Genomic DNA, 18,191 nt, shown 5'->3' on the forward strand with positions numbered 1-18,191 from the left:
AGTCTCCATCCCAGTCTGGGTTCTATGCAAGAACTGTCTTCTTTGGTTCATTTTAGATCTTTTTTCTTTTCTACAACGGCTGAACATATATCCTTACTGAAATAGCCTTCAACTCTAAGCTGGTGATGAACTCCCAGTCACTCCTCTGAAGATCTTAATTAAAATGTTCCCCTAATTAAAATGTCTTTAATGAAATCTATTAAGAGTATGGACTCTGGGGTTAGAGGAGATATGGCTTTAACCAGGTGTGCCATGTACTCTCTGCATGGCCTGGGAAAGTTACCCGACACCTCGCGAAGTCTCATTTCTCTTTATCTCCACTTGACCACTGGGTCCTAGCTATCACTATCTCTCATCTGGCTGCTACAATAGCTTCCTAACTGACCTGTCTTGCCCTTTTGCAAGCCAGTCTCCATAATGACCAATATGTTAAAAACACAAAACAAAGTATTCCCCTCTCCTGCTTAAAGCACTCAGCTGGTTGCCCATTTTCTTTGAGATAATATACAGACTCTTCACAATGCCCAGCGCTGCCTGGAGATTAAGTGATTGGCACCTACTTCTCCAGCTTCAGTTCCTGCCTCTCTCTCCCCCTCCCCAGCCCCATTCACTGCATTTCTGTTACTGTGGCCTAGTTCACTCCGTTCCTGGAGAACACAAGCACTTTCTTGCCTTGAGGCCTGTACCTGCTGCTCAATCTGCCCACAGCTCTTGGCGTGACTGGCTCTTTCCTTTCCTTCAGCTTAAAGTGTTGTATCCTCAGAGAGGTCTTTCCAGATCCACTCTAACTACAGTTAGGGTCCCCAGCCCTCACTCCCAGGTTTCTCCCTCACTGCACTCTCCTTCCTTCCTAACACTTATCACGAGGTCAGATGATTTGTCTGTTTGCTTGTTTATCATCTGTCTCCTCTCTAGAAAGTAAGCTTCATCTCAAACATTTTCTCATTGAAGGAATGAATGAATGAACCTCAGTTTCCCCATCTGTGTAACAGTTTCTATCCCATAGGCGTATGTCAGGACGTATGAGGGAATATAGTCTGTTGGGCAGAGCCCAGTACCAGGCAGAGGGTAGGTGTACGCCATATGTAATAGCCACTGTACTCGTCCTGCCTGTGTAAGAGCTGTGTCACTAGCTCCTGTTTGTTTGCCTTGCTCTTTCTTGAACCCTAGTCTTTCTCTATTTTTTTCTTTGTCATTTTTCCCCATCCCATGTTCTGAATACCCCCGATCATTTCCTATTCTTGGTGCATACCCTTTATCCTCAGTCAGCTCCACAGCACTCCTTTCCCCCACCACCACCCTCCACCCTTCCACAGTGAGCTCCCAGTTGTCCTTAGGCAGCCTCATCTGGTTGTCCCAGTGAGCCACACTATCTGTGGTGTTAGGTTTCATGGGGCTCCAGGACCACATACCCTGGCCTGCTGTCTTTCTCCTCAGAGTCATGAGTAGGGGAATTAACGCAGCTCCTCAGTCTGTGGTTGGAACTGGAGACCCCTAAGGACTCTTCTTCACTCGGTGCTCTTGGACCCCACATCTCCCCCGCCCCACTCACCAGGAAGCATTGCTCTCGGCGACTGTTCCCAGGAGGCCCCCAGAGAATTGGGGGTGGGGTTAGTCCATTCCATCTTCAGCAGGTTTGCCTCGTGGCCTCTTCCCAGGTGCCTGGTGGAGAAGCAAGCCTCCTATCCTGTCTACTGGGTAACATTAATTGGAGAGAGAAAAATCCTATTTTCCTTCTGTTTCTCATCAAGTTGGCAATTAAGTGCTGGTGTTCATGTATTTGAACTTGCCAAATTAATATCTGAACTTTGTTGTGCTGACCCTTTTCAGTTAGTTTTTTTGTTTAAATAAGTCACCAGTTTTGAAGGGCTATCCTTTTTTTAGACTATGTACAAGGAATCTATCATCTGCAAATAATTAGACAGTGGGAATTATATTGTATTGCTAATGAGCAGATGTGCATACTTATAGTGGAGGAACAGCTGCACACATATAAAATGCAAAAGCACCCAAACCCAGCATTATGAATTCTGAAAGGGATTTCATTCATCTAAGAATTTCAAAAACAGAAAAAAATGGAACAAAGAATTTAACTGATATTTTTCTTTATTAATTGTTCTTTCAGTCGCACTTTTCCTTGCATAACATCATCTTACATGTACGTAGTCTTTGCTTTTTGCAAATGTGCTATTTGCACTTCCAGATCCCTCTCTCATGTAATACTATAGAGCTTATCTTTAACATTTTCCCTTTGCATTTCTAGTGCTCTTAGGCTTTAGTGCCTCCAGACGGAAGGAAAGACTCTTCCTGTGTGTTTTCTCTTGGCTGGACATGGTGCTGGGTGCTTGTGTGCATGTGATCCCCTTTGATCTTTAAAGAAACTCATGAGTAGGTGGTCTTAGACCCATTCTGCAGATGAACAAACAGGCCCAGAGAGGTGAGGTGATTTGGCACAAACTAGTTAGTACATTCTGTGATGGAACTGGGATTTCGACCCATGGGCTCAATTCCAAACCTTGTGTTCCTTCCATTCTGTGGTACACAGTCCCACATTGTTACACGATGCTATCAGCCAGCAGGAAACACAACACGTCATGGCTGGAAAGAGCAGCACGTTATCCAATGCAGAGTTTCTGTCCTCGTGAGCTCCTGGTCATTTCCACTACAGTTTTAGAATCCTGTTGAGGATTTGCAAGATGAAGAAGTTCAAATAGTCTGACTGCTGGAAATTTTCAGCCAGCAAGAATTCCACCCATTTTAGATAGGAATGGTTAGATCGTTTAAAAGTTGAATAAATGGCTGAAATGGTATAAAATCAATAAAAAGAAATGAACTCAAAAGAATTACATTACTTCACATAAAAGAGGACTAAATTAGATAAGAGAAAAATCCGAGCTGAGAACATTGGCAGGAACTAGAATTTCCAGGTTCTGGTAATGGCAGGCTTGGTTGTTCAGATCAACTTTCTCACCGAAAACAACTCAAAATGTTAGATAAGATTTAAAAAAATATATATTAAAAGCATCACATCAAAGAGTTGACAAAATTATTAGGAATTACCAGGTTAAAATTGGAGGGGACACAGGAACCCAAACAGGTAAACAGAGGAGTAAAAACACCTTTGTTTTGAGGGAATTCGCCAATCCCAAAATAGTTGAGTTTTGAGGGCCTCATTAAGGATATAGAGGAGGTGACCAACACAATTAAAGTTCTTGACCTAATGGACATGTATAGAACACTGTGCCCTACACCTGGGGAGTGTACCCTCTTAATCACACTTGGAACGTATACTAGGCCTTAAAGGCTCAATAAATCCCAAAGGGATTAAAATCCTATAAATTATGTTTCTCTTACCATAATGCAATTATGTTAAAAATCAATAGCTAAAAGATATCTAGAAATTCCCCCTTATGTTAGAACATAAGAAATTTTCTAAATATCTTATGGATCAAAGATAAATCGTAATAGAAATTAGAAAATATTTTGAACTGATGTAATTAAAGTAATATATATCAAAACTTACAGCGCATAGTAAAAGCAGTTCTTAGAGGGAAATGTAGAAGCTTAAATTCATATATTGGAAGATGACTTTTATCTTTTAGGAGGAAATCACCACATCTTTTCAAAATAATTTATTTATGATTATAGAAGTAATGTTTCTCATTACTGAAAATCAAAACCTTCCTTTTAGGTACAGAGTGAGTATTTGGCACCTCTGTTATATGGCAATATTCTTTTATCTCTCTTGAGATGCATTACATTAAAAAATAGAAGGAATATTGTGAAAATGATAGGGAATACAGGGTATTTCCTTTTAGATGAGAGCCACATAATATCTTTCATAGTTCACTACATTCTACTTCATTTTCTTTTTTTTACTTGAATAATATATTATTTACAAAGTGGGATAGTTGTAATTAAGAGCACGGCCCTTGGAGTTAGCTAGTTCCAGATCCAGCACTGGCCTCAGGCAGATACTCAACTGCTCTCTGAGTATCAGTCTTATCTCCTGGAAAATGGGCTTTATAATAATACTCCATGTACTTGGAGAATTGGATGAATAATATAAGTAAAGTACAGTGGGACATAGTAAGGGCTCTAGCATCATTAGCTATTTTGTTGATCACCTGAATCAAACATTATTTACGTTTATAGTTAAGGGGTGTTTAGTTTAATAGGCATGTGTGTTTGGAATTGTAACAAACTGGGAGAATGGTATTATGTGTCATGTCCAGATATGAGACGTGAAAAAGATCAATTAGTTTTTCTTAACTGGTGTGGCTTACGGTCTTCTCAGGCACAGGTTGAAATGGGCCGTTAGAGTTCTGTTAAATCTGGACTCGCCAGTTTCATCATGGACCATTTACCATAGTTTCTCCGTCCCCAGTTTTTGTGCCTCTGAGAGTTATTTTCACATGCCATAGGAAGAAAAGGTAGTTGAAGAAGTGGATAACATATATCTCCATCCTTCTCTCTCTCTCTCTGTCTTTCTTTTGTCTTTTTCTTTCTTATGATGAAACTAGGGCTATCCATCTATTTGTTCAGTGTTTTAAATTTAAAATGAGATATCAATTAAAACTGACATAATTAATTTTTAGCCAGGTAAAGTGAGATTGTTCCATATTAATAAGGCTGTGTCTCAAACACCTGAGTTAAAGGCCAGCTGTGCCAGGAAGGGTAACATGGGTGATGCTAAGAAATGGTGTCTATCACTGTGAGGGATGCAGGCTCATCAACCTGTTGGAGGACTCTGCGGCTCTGCGATGGTTTTCCCTTAGAGGCCCTCTTTTCCAGCAGGAGGCAGGAGGCCATCCTTGAAAGAGCACTTATGTAAGCTGTTCTACTAATGCCGGTCGTCTGTAGTGGTCTCCTCTTGCCACTGTGGCACACAAAAAGTGGCCTTTTTGTGCATCTCTATGTAGGCAGGGTCAGTTTACAAACAAGGAGTAGAGGGACTAACTGTTTATGTGCTTAGAATGTTTGAAGTTCTGAGTCATTAGTTGGTCGTTTGATTTTTCATTGAGATAAATTTTAAAGAAGCAAGTAGGAGTGTTCAAAATCCAGAGAACAGAGTAATAGCAGCGGAGCCTCTCCTTATGCTGATCTCACAAAGGGAGTCAGGTAATGTGATGCAGACATACCATCCTGAGGGTCCCCTGCAGTATGTAAGCCTGTGGTCTTTCTGTGAGAATAATGTCCCTTAGGTATGTGTAAACCATATGCTGGCACAGGAAGTTTAATCTCTTAATTTTATATCAATTTAAAAAACTTGTCTAATAGTACTTTAATAAACATATCTAATAAGAGTTTATCCAAAGGCCTAAACAACTAAAGTAGTAGACTGTAAAAAACAACATAGCGCTAGAGGCGGGCAGTAAGGCAGCTTGAATGAGAGAAAAGCTTGAATGGCTTGAAGACCCTAGGTGCAGAGCCTGACACAGAGAGTCACTACATGTGACTTATTAAGGAAGAAGACAAGAACCTGTAAGGGAGTGAGGGAAGGAGCAGAAGGAGAGGGAAATTGAAGAAGCTATGAGCAAGGATGTGGCCTCAATGCCCCACAGTGGGAACAAGGGAGTCCTGGAGGTGTGGCCATGTGGCTATGTTCTGGCCAGTAAGGTATGAGGGAAAGTGTGGCATGGAACTCCTGGGAAGTCTCTTTAAAGAGAGAGGAAGTGAGAGGAAGTATCCTTCTATTTTTCCTTCTTCTGGTCTGCAACTTGGATGTGATGGCTGTAGCGCTAGAAGAAATCTTACATGCTTGAGTAGGAAAGCCATATGCTAAGGATAGTTGAGTAGGAAGAAGAAATCCCTGGTGACCATGGAGCCACCCTGCCACCCCCAGACCACCTCTTTCAGTAGCTTTCACTTATTTTGAGAAAAAGAAATATAATTCTATCTTGTTGAGGTCACTGTTACTTTTATTCTCTGTTAAACTGATAGCAATTCCAAACTGGCACAGTGAGATAGGACCATACTAATTTTTTCAGATATGAGACTGCCCAAGAGTTATGGTAAGATGCTATAGTTACCATAAAACACGTTGTGATGGCAACTTTAATGCTGTTTCCTTTTTTCCTGCACAAACTATTAAATAAGTAGCAAAAAAAGACTTTTTTCTTGCTTTGTCCATGTAATTGAGAAGCTTAGCTCTTTCCAACTGTGGGCATGTTGATTTCAGCTTGTGTTTATTCACTGAAAGTCTGTAATATTTTCTTCCCTTCTTTTTAGACTTTCAATGTGTAACTTAAAATGCTACTTCACCAGAAAAGAAAAAAATGGTTCTTGCATTCTCTAATGCAAATCTCCATTCTCTTGAATTTGGGGGTAAAAAAGCAATGAAAGCACATTGGTAACCAGTGATGTTAGTGGATACAAACAAAGGCTGAATACCAAAGACCTCTGATGCTCTTTTATAACTATTTGTTTCCACCCATCCTAAAGCTTTCACTTCATACGTGTTGCTTCATTTTGCTGCCTTGAAACTGGAGGCTTTGTGAGAGAGGATATCAGATGATGTGGTTCATTAATATATAGCAGTGGGTCTCAAATGGAGGCAGTTTTGCCTCCCAGGGGACATTGGCAGTGTATGGAGATAATTTTAGTTGTCAAAACAGAGTGGATGCTGTTGACATCAGTGGATAAAATCTAGGAATGCTGCTACACATCCTACAATGCACAGGACTGCCCCTCACAACAAAGCATTACCCAGCCCAACATGTCAACAGTGCCGAGGTTAAGAAACCCTGATAGAGAGAGAATCGCTGGTAGTCAGCCTTTTATTTTGACAGTTTAGTTGCCCGACAGTTTAAAAGCACTTACTTTTTTTTACAGCACTTAAATTTCATTCCTAGTACATTTATTTTTTAGCATTTTCTTCTCTCTTTAAAATGGCTCAAGTACTCTTGCCTCTCTCAAATGACCTAGTTAACACTTTCCCTTGCTGACAGTTTGTCATCTCCTGATATGCAAAAGAGTGACTGAAGTTTCATGCTTTACCAAAATCACATGGAAGTCCAAATTTCGATGTAATTTCCTGGGGTGCCTTGATTAAAAAAATCAGGAATTGAACATATTTGTATTCTAAATTAATGGATTATTTGCAAGAATTTTACTTTACTTGCCTTCGCTCTACTTTTCAAAGGCGTCTTACTTTAGTGAATATTGATATAGAGAAGAACTGATCAATGTATTGGGCTTCATAGAGTTTAAAGGGATAATAAACAGGCTGAAACTGTAAGTCTAGTGTAAGAATTATGAAATCGAGTGTGTTTTATAGGAGGGAGTCGCAGACCTCTGTCCTTTTTCTGTATTATGTTCACTTTGCTCTGAGAATGGAAAATCTGGAAAATGATGCCCCTTAGGCTTTGTTCATGGGAGAGGAGTGAAATATTAGGCTTGCAGTTCTGGAAGCAGTGATGGGTTATATAGCGAAATGACCCACTATTCCATTTATTCATTTATTCAACCTACACAACCGGAAACAACCAGGAAGCAGGTATTAAACAGCCCTGAATTAGTGCTGTACAGAAGATCCAGGTGTTCATCCTGGCTTTATCATCAAACACCATGAGGTGTTGAGTCTAGATCAGGATAAGGCTGTGGAAAGGGAAAGAAGAACATTAGTGAAGGATTTTACAGGAAACAAACATAAAGCTGGGTGACTGCCTGGCTTGAGGTATAGAAGAAGCTCAAATGAAACATGGATTACTACAAGATCAAAAGTTTGGGTTGCTAGCAGAATGATCATGTCAGTTGATAGAGATGAGAAAGGTCAGGGACAATAAAAGATAATGAGGTCAAGGTGAGAATCTGGGGCACAATGGAGCCAAGGTATGTAAATGTCTGATGGAACGGGAAACCTGAAAGAGAACTTGGATCACAAATTTAGATTTGTAAGTTCTCAGTATGGAAAAGGGAGATTCCATTGGAGGGCACATGTAGGGGAGGGCAACAGCCAAAGACTGAACCAGGAACCTCTGTAGAAAGGAGGATGAGGCGGAAAAACAGAAAAGCAAGTAGATATAGATAGAGTGGTCAAGCACTAATGAAAGTCTTAGCTACGTGTAGTGTTACAAGGCCAAGGGGGAAACGTTTAAGGAAGGAAGGTGATGTTAACGCTGTCACATGGAGCAGGGTGATCAAAAAGAATGAAGACAAAGGATAAAAAATAAACAAAATTAATTTGTTGATTAATGATGAGGATTTTAAAATATTTGTCACCATCAAGATGCCGTTTATATAGGTTTTTAATCTGAATTATTTTCCTGAAATAAATTTACAGAATCCATTTATTAACAGAATAGTAATTCAAAACAAAAAATACAAAAAAACCGCCACAAAACCTAAAGGAATTTTTTTGGCCTGCCTGTATCCTCATGCCCTTTAATGCCATGCTGTTTATAAATGATTTTTTTAAAATTAGGGCTAGAAGATGTTTAGAAAATATTTAGCCCAAAGACTTCTGCTTATGATCAAGAAGGTATAATAGGGACTGGATTTACCCTCTCTTGAAACACTTTGTCTAACTAAAAAATTAGACAAAATATCTGAAACAATGGTTCTGAAGACATTGGGCATCAGACAAACAAATTAATAAATCCTGCGATTGCCCATCTTATTTCCCAGAGAACGTTTCTAGGCTGCAGAGCAGCAGGGAGGAACCTAGGCCAACTCCTTCGGTCTCCATGGGTTGAGGAGACGGAACTGGAAGTCCAGGGATGCTGAGGAAGGTAGAATTCAGAGAACAGAAGGAGGGAGGAGAGAACTGTTCAGAGAGAGATCCCTGGAGATCTGCTAAGGATTCCCTTAAGTAATTGTCTGAGTACTGACCAGCATACGTGTGTCATTAAACAGCTTGAGGCCAGGAAAAGAATCACCTTGAAGAATTAGAGGAAGCAATTCCCAGAGCTTACACGGGGTTAGGAATACTGCCCGTTCTCACCAGCCAGAGTGGAAAATAGAAAAATTCATTGGGCACCAGGTAGAGTACTCAGAAGGGTTTACCTCATCAGAGGGGAAATTGATCTAGATTACAAGCTTCTCTGGTCCAAAGTAACAATGCTGGAAAGCAAAAACCAAAAGGATATGTTACTTTTGCCAAGTAATTTAACCTTATCTTGGAACAAAGAATATAAATACATATGTAAGAATAACAAAATATCCAGCACCCTGCAAGATAAAATTCACAATTTCTGGCATCTAATAAACAATAAATAGGCATGCAAACCAGCAGGAAAATGCTATCTATAATGAGAAAAATCAATCAATAGAAAATGACCCCAAATTGACATGACACAGGTAATAGCACTAGCAACAACAGTATTAAAATTGTATTCAGTATGTTTAAGAAGTTAGAGGAAAGACTGAACATGTTAAATAGAAGGATGGGAGATATGAAAAAGACCCAATCCACTTCAAGAGATGAAAACTACTGAGATGTCTAAGATGGAAAAAAATTTTGAATAATGTCAGAAAAAAATCCAAATTTGATAAAAACTATAAGACTACAGATCTAAGAAGCTAAAGGAACACAGAACACAAGAAAAGAAAATTACGTCACAACACATCATAATCAAATCATTAAAATCATTGATAAAGGGAACATCTTGGAGCCACAGGAGAAAGATAAATTTCATACAGAGGAACAAGAAACAGAAGATGGCAGATGCTTCCTGAGGGCAGTGGAGCAACATCTTTAAGTACTGACGGGAAAAAGAACCGTCATACTAGAATCTTTCTTGGTGAAAATATCTTTCAAAAATGGAGAGGGGCCAGCCCCATGGCCGGGTGGTTAAGTTCGCATGCTCCGCTTCCTTGGCCTAGGGTTTTGCCAGTTCGGATCCTGGGCATGGACATGGCATCGCTCATCAGGTCACGCTGAGGCAGTGTCCCGCATAGCACAACCAGAGGCACTCACAACTAGAATATACAGCTATCTACTGGGGGGCTTTGGGGAAAGAAGAAGAAAAAAAAAGAGAGAAGATTGGCAACAGATGTTAGCTCAGGTGCCAATCTTTGAAAAAAAAATGAAGGAAAAATACTTTTTCAGATGTACAAAAGCTGAATGAATTCATCACCAGCAGACCTGAGCTAGAAGGAAATGTTAGAGGAAGTCCTTCAAGCAGAAAGAAAATGATACCAGTGGGAAATCTGGATCTACACAAAGAGAGAGTACTAGAAATGTTAACTGTGTGTTAACTAAATATGAAAACGTTTAAAGATTGAAATCTTTTTGAAAGATAATCCACTGTTTAAAGCAAAAATAATAACAGTGTATTTTGAGGGTTATAAGATATGTAAAAGTAAAATGTTTGGCAAAAATAGCCCAAAAGTCTGGGAGAGAGACTGTAAAGTGGAGAAAGATAGTCTTTTCTATACATTGTACTGGAACAATTGTATATCCGTTTGTGAAAAAACAACAAAAAACCACAACAATAACAAAAAACCCAAAACAACTTTGATCTGCACCTCACACCACATACAAAACAAAATGAATCTAATTGTATACTTTACATATGTACTATTTATTATATGTCAATTATACCTCAATAAAACTAGTTTTAAAAGGATCTATCCCAAATCCTTAATTGTATAGAGATGAACTGAGGCCAGAGAGGTTAGGAAGCATGGATTCTAGAGGAATCTATGTTCGTCCCTAATGATCATATCTTGCTTCTCTGCATTCTTATCTGTTTGATGATATATTCTAGAAGTTTTCTGAGGTTGAGATGAGGCTCATGGATCTGTGTTTTCGCTGAATCCCTAGCAAGTTTCCTGGACTGCAGGAGATACTTAGTAATTATTTTGTTGACTGAGGAATTTTTAAATTCTTAAGTAGTATCTTGAAAAATTCTCCCTTTTGAATTTCTGTGATAGAAGTCACAAGGGGATGGGGGAGCTATGTTTCCTGAGCTCCTGTGTAAGAAACCTGACGACCCTGTGAGGTATGTGTCATCATCCCCATTTTTCCAAACGAAGAAACTGAAGCTTAGGTAGCTCTAGTAACGTGGCTGAGGTTACACAGTAAATGGAATAGCTGGAATTAGAATCCAGAACAGTCTCACAACAAAACCCATGCCTGTTTCTCTGCTTCATGCAGCAGACTATGTGTCAGGATCCGTTTTTCCTTAGCAACAGTCTGTAGAAGGGAAGAATATGGATTCATCCTGGTGGGAGTCCCCCTGTCTATGCAACCAACATAGATAGTCCTCTAATGAGAGTGTTCCTTTGAAGTTTCCTAACACAGAGTTAGTAATTCCAAACCCTTAGGAATATGTCCTTCCCTGCCCTGATGGTCACTATCAGCTGGTGACTCCTGGAATTTTTTAATCACCTCACAACTCATAGTGTGAAGTTCTCTTTAAAATTTCCATGTTCCAGCATATTTCTCATTGCTCTGGTCAGAATGTATGAAACAGGACTAGTACCCAAAGATGAGCTAAAGTTTAGAAGGCTCATTGAACAGATGAGAACTCATCTATCTTTTTGCTCCTGTACAGATTAAGCATTCCTCTGTTTTCCAGTGCTTTCTCTGGCTCTGCTGAGAGAGAAGGATCTTAGAGCAGTCTCAGCGTGGTTTGTCCCTTTGAAATCTTATTGGAGAAGGTGGATGGAGAAATCTCAAACAGTTGGTAGAGGCCAAGAGGTCAGTTCTCTTCAAGAATGCCCCAAAGCCCAGTCCTCATTAATCAGTTTAGAGAGTGTTATGGAAGAATTGTAAGCACAAGATGTTGTTTCTGAGCCATTTTTTCTCTTTTCACCTGCTGCAACAAGCCCATTGCTTGCTTTCCTGGGACGTGAAGACAGTCAAATAATGTCAATAATTTTTCCTTTTGGTTTTTCCAAAGCCAAGTGGAGGGCACAGTGAATTTTCAACACTTGTTGAATCTGTGTGAGAGTTCTGTATTTTTCATGATTATTATGATTCTGTGGCTCCCTTGAGACTGGTCTTTCCATACATCTCTGGTCCGCGGTGTGTCCTGTCAAGATACTTGTGTGGTCTTATGCTTAACTGACCAACTTTATTTCTTTCCAGGCCTCGTGGCAGAACCCAGTCCTGTCTCCTCACGGTCCTCAGCATATACCAAGCTTGTTCTTATTCCTGCCTGGGCTTTAGCCTGTGGTGCTCCTCTGCCCGCCTCATACGCCACCTACAGGGCACTGTGTACCATTGTCTCTGATTGTTTTATCAGGTAGATCCAGGTTTAAATCATAGGATGGCCATTTACTTGCTATGTGACATCAGGCAGGTCACTTCATGTCCCTGATTCATACCTTCCTTTGTATCAAAGAAGGTTAGGGTTACCTAGTTCACAGGGCTAATGTGAGGATTAAATGAGAAGTGTTGGCAAAGACCCAGTAGAGGGAAGTATAGGATCAAGCTTGTAACTATTCCTTTCCCTCCCTGCCTTTTCCAGGCTATTCATTGAATCAGGGCTTATAACCTAATTCTTCTGTAGTCTCCATAGTGCTAGGCACACAGTTGGCGCTATATGAATACTTTATACTGGAGAGAACATATTTGTTTGCAGGAAAGGGAAAGACAAATAGAAATTCTCTGTCTCTCAATGACATTTTTCTATCCTTTCTCAAAATACAATTTTGGTTAATTTTGTCCTCTGGAGAACAGCATGATAAAGGCTGTTTAGATCAATTTCTAACAGTCAAGTCCTTCATTTATTTTGTGATTCGATGGGGGCATGCAGGACCAGTTCTTGTATTTCCAGAAGTTCCTTGCTGTTGGTTTTCTCATCTGGGCTTTAAGCTTGATGGTAAAGTGCTCATCCTTCTTGGGAAGATATGCCCCAGGGCTTCAAAAAAGATGCTGCTGCTGCTGCTGCTGCTTTTGCAAGCGGTAGGGTTCCTTCCAAGTCCCCTGGGGCATCAGACTGTTCCGGGAACCTTACCGTTGTTCTTCAGCACTCTGGAAAATGTCTTTCACCCCTCGTCCCCATCTACTGCTCTTTCAAGACCAGAGTCCCTTCCTCTATCCAGCCTCGTGGGACTTAGGCCCCTCCTACGTGGATCAGGTGACTTTATCCACCCCTTCCTCTGAACCCCTGCATTTTCCTAATTTGCTCAGACTTTTCCCATAATATCTTGCTAATGGACTCAATGTTTGTGTCTGCCCAAAATTCACATGTTGAAGTCTAGTTCCCAATGTGATGGTATTTGGAAGTGGCTTTGCCCTCATGAATGAGGTTAGTACCCTTATAAGAAGAGGCCAAAGAGCCAGCTTGCTTTCTTTCCACCACTTGAGGACACAGCAGGAAGACAGAGGTCTGCAGGCAGAAAGAGGGTTCTCAGCAGGCACTGAACTGGCTGGCAACTTGACTTGCAGCCTCCAGAACTGTGAGAAATAAATTCATGTTGCCGATAAACTACCCTGTCGATGGGATTTAGTTAAAGCAGCCTGGACTGACTAAGACACATCTAACACTTGATATGCTTATTGGTTTCCATCTATTTCCTTTTACTGTACTAGGAAGGTGACCTAGTTGAAAAAGGAGATTGTATCTTATTCTTGAACTCCAGTGCCTAGTACCTTCCCTGAGACAGGGAAAGATGGATGAATGGGTGGAAGGAAGGAAAGAAGGCAGGCAGTCAGGAAAAAAAGGGCTTTTAGACTACTTTCTTCAATGATTTTTATTTGCTTTTGCTGCTTTCTACCATTCTGGAGGTCTGTCTTTCTCCATTTCTAGTACCCCAATGGCTTTGTGCTCAGGAGATATAAGATAATACCAACAGGCCTGATTTTTCTAAACTTCAGATAGAGACCAAGAGTGAGGACATTGCATTGGAAAGCTCTTCATGGGTGGGGCAGGGGTAGGAGAATTCACTCAAAGAGTTTTTTCCCTTTATTGGGTTTGTTTTCAATTGAAATGAAGAACAGGGCTGGAGATTAGCAGAGTTAAAGTTTAACTAGGAAGGTAATTCTGCTAAAAAAATGTAATAAACAGTTAAAAACTAAGTAGTACATTTCTACACGCATGAAATGAATTTTGATCCTCTCTTTGGATTTATCTCTGTGACCTCTGCTGTGTGGGTACCTGAGAGATTAATATAAATAATGCTTTTCAGGGGCAAAAAGGTTACTCCTAGAGTTTCTTGTGTGACATCCTTTGTTATTTTTATTTCAAACTAGTTGTTCTGAAATGTCCTAAGAGTATTAAAAGTTGTAAAAGTAAAAGTATTTAACACTTACATAACTTTTTATAGTCAACAAAATGCTTTACAGGTTTCCTCTCATTTACTCCTTACAACAAACCCATAGGCTAGGCCCTTATAATCCCTGCTTTACCAATGAGGTTTGAGCCTCAGAAAGATTAGATAATTTGCATAAAACATGTCAGAGGCAGGGGCAGACTTAAAAATAAGATCTTGCAGCTCTAAGTCCTAGGCTTCTTGCAAGAGATTTAGTAAACAGATTTTCCTCACATGTGAATTACTGTTTTGCATTCATAACATAAACCAATGGAGGTTGAAAGAAATGGTGAAAAGTTTAGTGATGCTAAACATCTATAAGTGAAATGTATTAAAAATAACAAGAACAGGAAATCCGTAGTTCTACAGGTTTTTCAATCTGTTGAACATCAAATCAGATTTCCCAGTGAATCATCTGCTTCCAAATTTCAAGCTCCTATCCATTTAATAAGCCCTTCATCAGTGAACTGGAAGGTACATGCATTGGAATTAACCAAACACACACACAAGTATGTGGATAAGTGTGTATGGTTTTGTTTTAAGACACTCTACCTTCTCCTTAAGATGAACTTTGATGGAAAAAAATTCAATCAAATTAATGTTGTTTTCCATGAGTAGACCAGAGGGTTAATGCCTTGTCCAGTATCACTCAAGATTCAAGGAAATCCAAATAAAGGCTCTGATGTTTTTCTCCATCCCTAACTTATCTCTTTAGCACGTTCTTGTCTTCCCTCCTGGCCAGGCAGGGGTTTAGCCATAGCGAGCAGGAGGAGACGGTGTCTTGTTTCTGACATGGGGAGCTTTTAGTTTCATTAGAACATCCAAGAAGGTTGGGATCAGAAAGTCAGGGCTATAAATTCAAATCTGTAAGACTCCTGCCTGCAGATGCTGGCTGGAACTGTGTGAATAACACCCCTCTTCCTAATGGATGAATAGTCAGTTTGGGTTCATACAAAGGGAAAAGTGCGAGGAGTCTGGGGCTGAGCTGTGGATAATGCCCACGATGTTAACTCCTCTTTAAAGCTGTCCAGAGTGAGTTGGGAACAGTCCAAATGTGCACAAAGAAGAAAAGGACAACAGTGACAGGAGCCATATCAATATTGTATTATTACAATCACCAGATGATAACGTTAGATTCAAATCAGGGGGTCTTGGCTTCAGGGAAGGGTCCATAAATCCCCATCCTGGGTTGAAGTAGTAGCGGCACCTCCAGTGACATAAAGAATCCATGGATTGTCTTTTATAGAAATGCATTGCCTTACATACTTGCCTAGAATGACAGTCATGTGCATCTTTTCTGCCCAACCACCCAATTTTGTGAAATCTTCCAGATGTTTCTACCCGTTAGGTTGTCATGTTACTACAAGAGAAGCTCTAAATACAGACGTAAACTTAAGGGTTTCATTGTGCACTTCTTCTTCCAGATTATTTGTGAAAATATGATCAGTGGAAGAGCCCACTATTATACCATTTCCCAGAACGATTCTTAATTATTCCCATCGTGTTTGCTAAAAAGCCAATTTTTATCCATAAGCAACAATTTCCCGTGATTCTGTGATAATTCACAGACCTTTAACCAAACACACAGATATTTGTTGTCTTCAGTGTACAAGTCATATGGACTCTTAGCAAAACTTTTTGAAAAATATAAATAAATCACACCTGCAGATTCTCTTGTACTCACATACTAATTTCTCTTTCAAAAACAAGAAAATTTAAATAGATTTAAACAACTTTACATGGAGACCCTGCTTTTCTGCATCTTGTGCTGAATGGAGGGGCCAAATTTTACCAAAAAGTCAGCCATCTAGCAATCTTTTTTCTTCATGGAGAATATTTTAGAAGGAACAAAATGCCGCCATCATGTCATTGTGCACAAAAGGATGGGAAGCAGTCATACAAGAAGAGCCCTACTTGTAAGTGAAGAAGGGAAAATTGAAGAAGGCAAAAAAATATATAGCCAAAGTGCCATTCTAGAATGTACATTTATCTAGTCTCTTATATTCCACTAGAATGTGAGTTCTATGAAGGTAGGGTTTGCTTTTATTCATTGCCGTGTTCTCATTGCCGAGATATAAACTCATATATCTGGAAAAGTGCTTGGTACATATTAGGTGCTTAATAAATAATACTTATAATAATACTTATAGAGTATATACTATAAGTAATATTTATGCTGTAATAATACTTATATATTGTATACTATAATAATACCTTATTATTTAAGTGAATATATAACTTACACAGAAATGAAATAGATATCCTAGCTTGGTATTATACAGTGCTTATTGGAGGCATGGGCTGGTTTATTTTTATTGTATATTGTTAAATTAATATTTTGGTATGATTATTGGTATGAGCTCTTTAAGCAACAAATTAGTTGCTGGTCCCCATGTGACCTTTGTGCATTGAGAAGAGGATGGGACTCTGAAGGTGGGATAATGGGATTTTTAGGAAGACAGCTAAGCTGGGGGTGTGAACAAGTAGGTGTCAAAAATAACACACGTGCACACATACACACCATAGATAGCCTAAGGCTTGACCCTAAATCCTACTAGTTTGTTGCTATTTCAACCTCAGTTTTTGGCCTGCCGTTTTGATCATGAATTCTAGGTTCTGAATCCATGAACTGCCATGGCGAACCTTTGGTGTCTTCAGCTGCTGCACTTACCTCTACTAGTCAAACGTATTAGCTCATTTGTAGCTTTTCCTATAGCTCTTAAGAAAGATTATTCTATTTACATTTGAATTTATATTTACATTTACAAATTAAATGTGACAAAGCACTTTGATTGATTGACTTGGACTCCAGTATTGATTGCAGGGCCTTGGATCACGAGATATAAACTCATATATTCTTCATGCAACAGATATTTGTGGAAGGACATCCATCTGTCTGATGCTACGCCAGGTACTATGGCTGTAAAGCTCTGCCCTCTGAAAGGCTCACAGAGAAGGAGAGGGAGCCGCATAACAGCAATGCACTGCAATAACACCTCTAAGAGAGGGACCTGGAAGGCCCAGTGGAGCCCAAAGGAGTCAGTGACTGTCCCAGTTGTGAGGTGCCATCAGCAAAGAGAAGATGCTTGAACTAAGTCTTGAAGGTTGAATGGGAGTCCAGTGAGAAGTGTGTGCATGGCAGGGTGGAGTGGAGGGAGCATTGTATGTGGCATCCCTGACAAACAGTAGTTTGGAATATTCAGGCTTTCCTCACCACACTTTTGGAATTAGAAATGTTGCTGACGGATTATAAAGGAACCTTGGAAATATCTGGGCACACACTAAACCCTTGCTACTCAAAGTGTGGTCTGGTGACCAGCACCTCCCATGAGCAGGTTAGAAATGCAAAATCTCAGGCTCACCACAGACCTACTGAACCAGAACCTGCATTTTAACAACATCCCCAGGTGATTTGCTTGTGTGTTAAAGGTTGAAATAATTCTGTTTGGAAGACTGAATCTTCTATTGGAGGAGTTTTGGGGCACTTGTTAAAACTGAAACTGACTCTTAAATAATGTAGTAAACACGTGTGAAGTTCATTCTGACAACAGCAGGTAGATCTGTAAGGGATCTTTATTAAGCCTGTGGCTGTTTAACACTGGGGACTAACTCACCCAGTTAGAAATTGACCACCACCTACACTTGAGCTGCTACAACAGTGGAAAACGCGCTGGGCTAACTTCAAGTCCCAGGCGTCCCCTTGATTAGGTGTATGACCTTAGGCGAACTCTGTAGACCTCCGGAGGAGCAGCTACTTTGTCATTTACAGGCACCTCCTGTGTGCCAAGCAGTATGCCAGGCACTCACACACATTATCCCATTTCCTTGTCTGCCAAGTGAGGGCCAACAATACCTGCCACACAGGGTGTCTCATTAGGAGCCAAAGAAATAACGTGTATCACAGTGCTTTGCAAGGGATAAATGGCATAGGCCATGATTTAAATATCTGCATAGAAAAATACATATTTATAGAGCATCTGCTCTGA

At 40.0% G+C, this 18,191-nt stretch overlaps 1 protein-coding gene across 10 annotated transcripts in view; it reads left to right on the forward strand.

Moving 5' to 3' along the window:
- Positions 1 to 18,191, forward strand: part of MSRA (methionine sulfoxide reductase A) — a 384,931-nt gene that overhangs the window by 268,847 nt on the left and 97,893 nt on the right. The window lies entirely within an intron of this gene.

Source organism: Equus caballus, chromosome 2, assembly GCF_041296265.1.
Source record: "Equus caballus isolate H_3958 breed thoroughbred chromosome 2, TB-T2T, whole genome shotgun sequence".
Classification (NCBI taxonomy): Eukaryota; Metazoa; Chordata; class Mammalia; order Perissodactyla; family Equidae; genus Equus; species Equus caballus.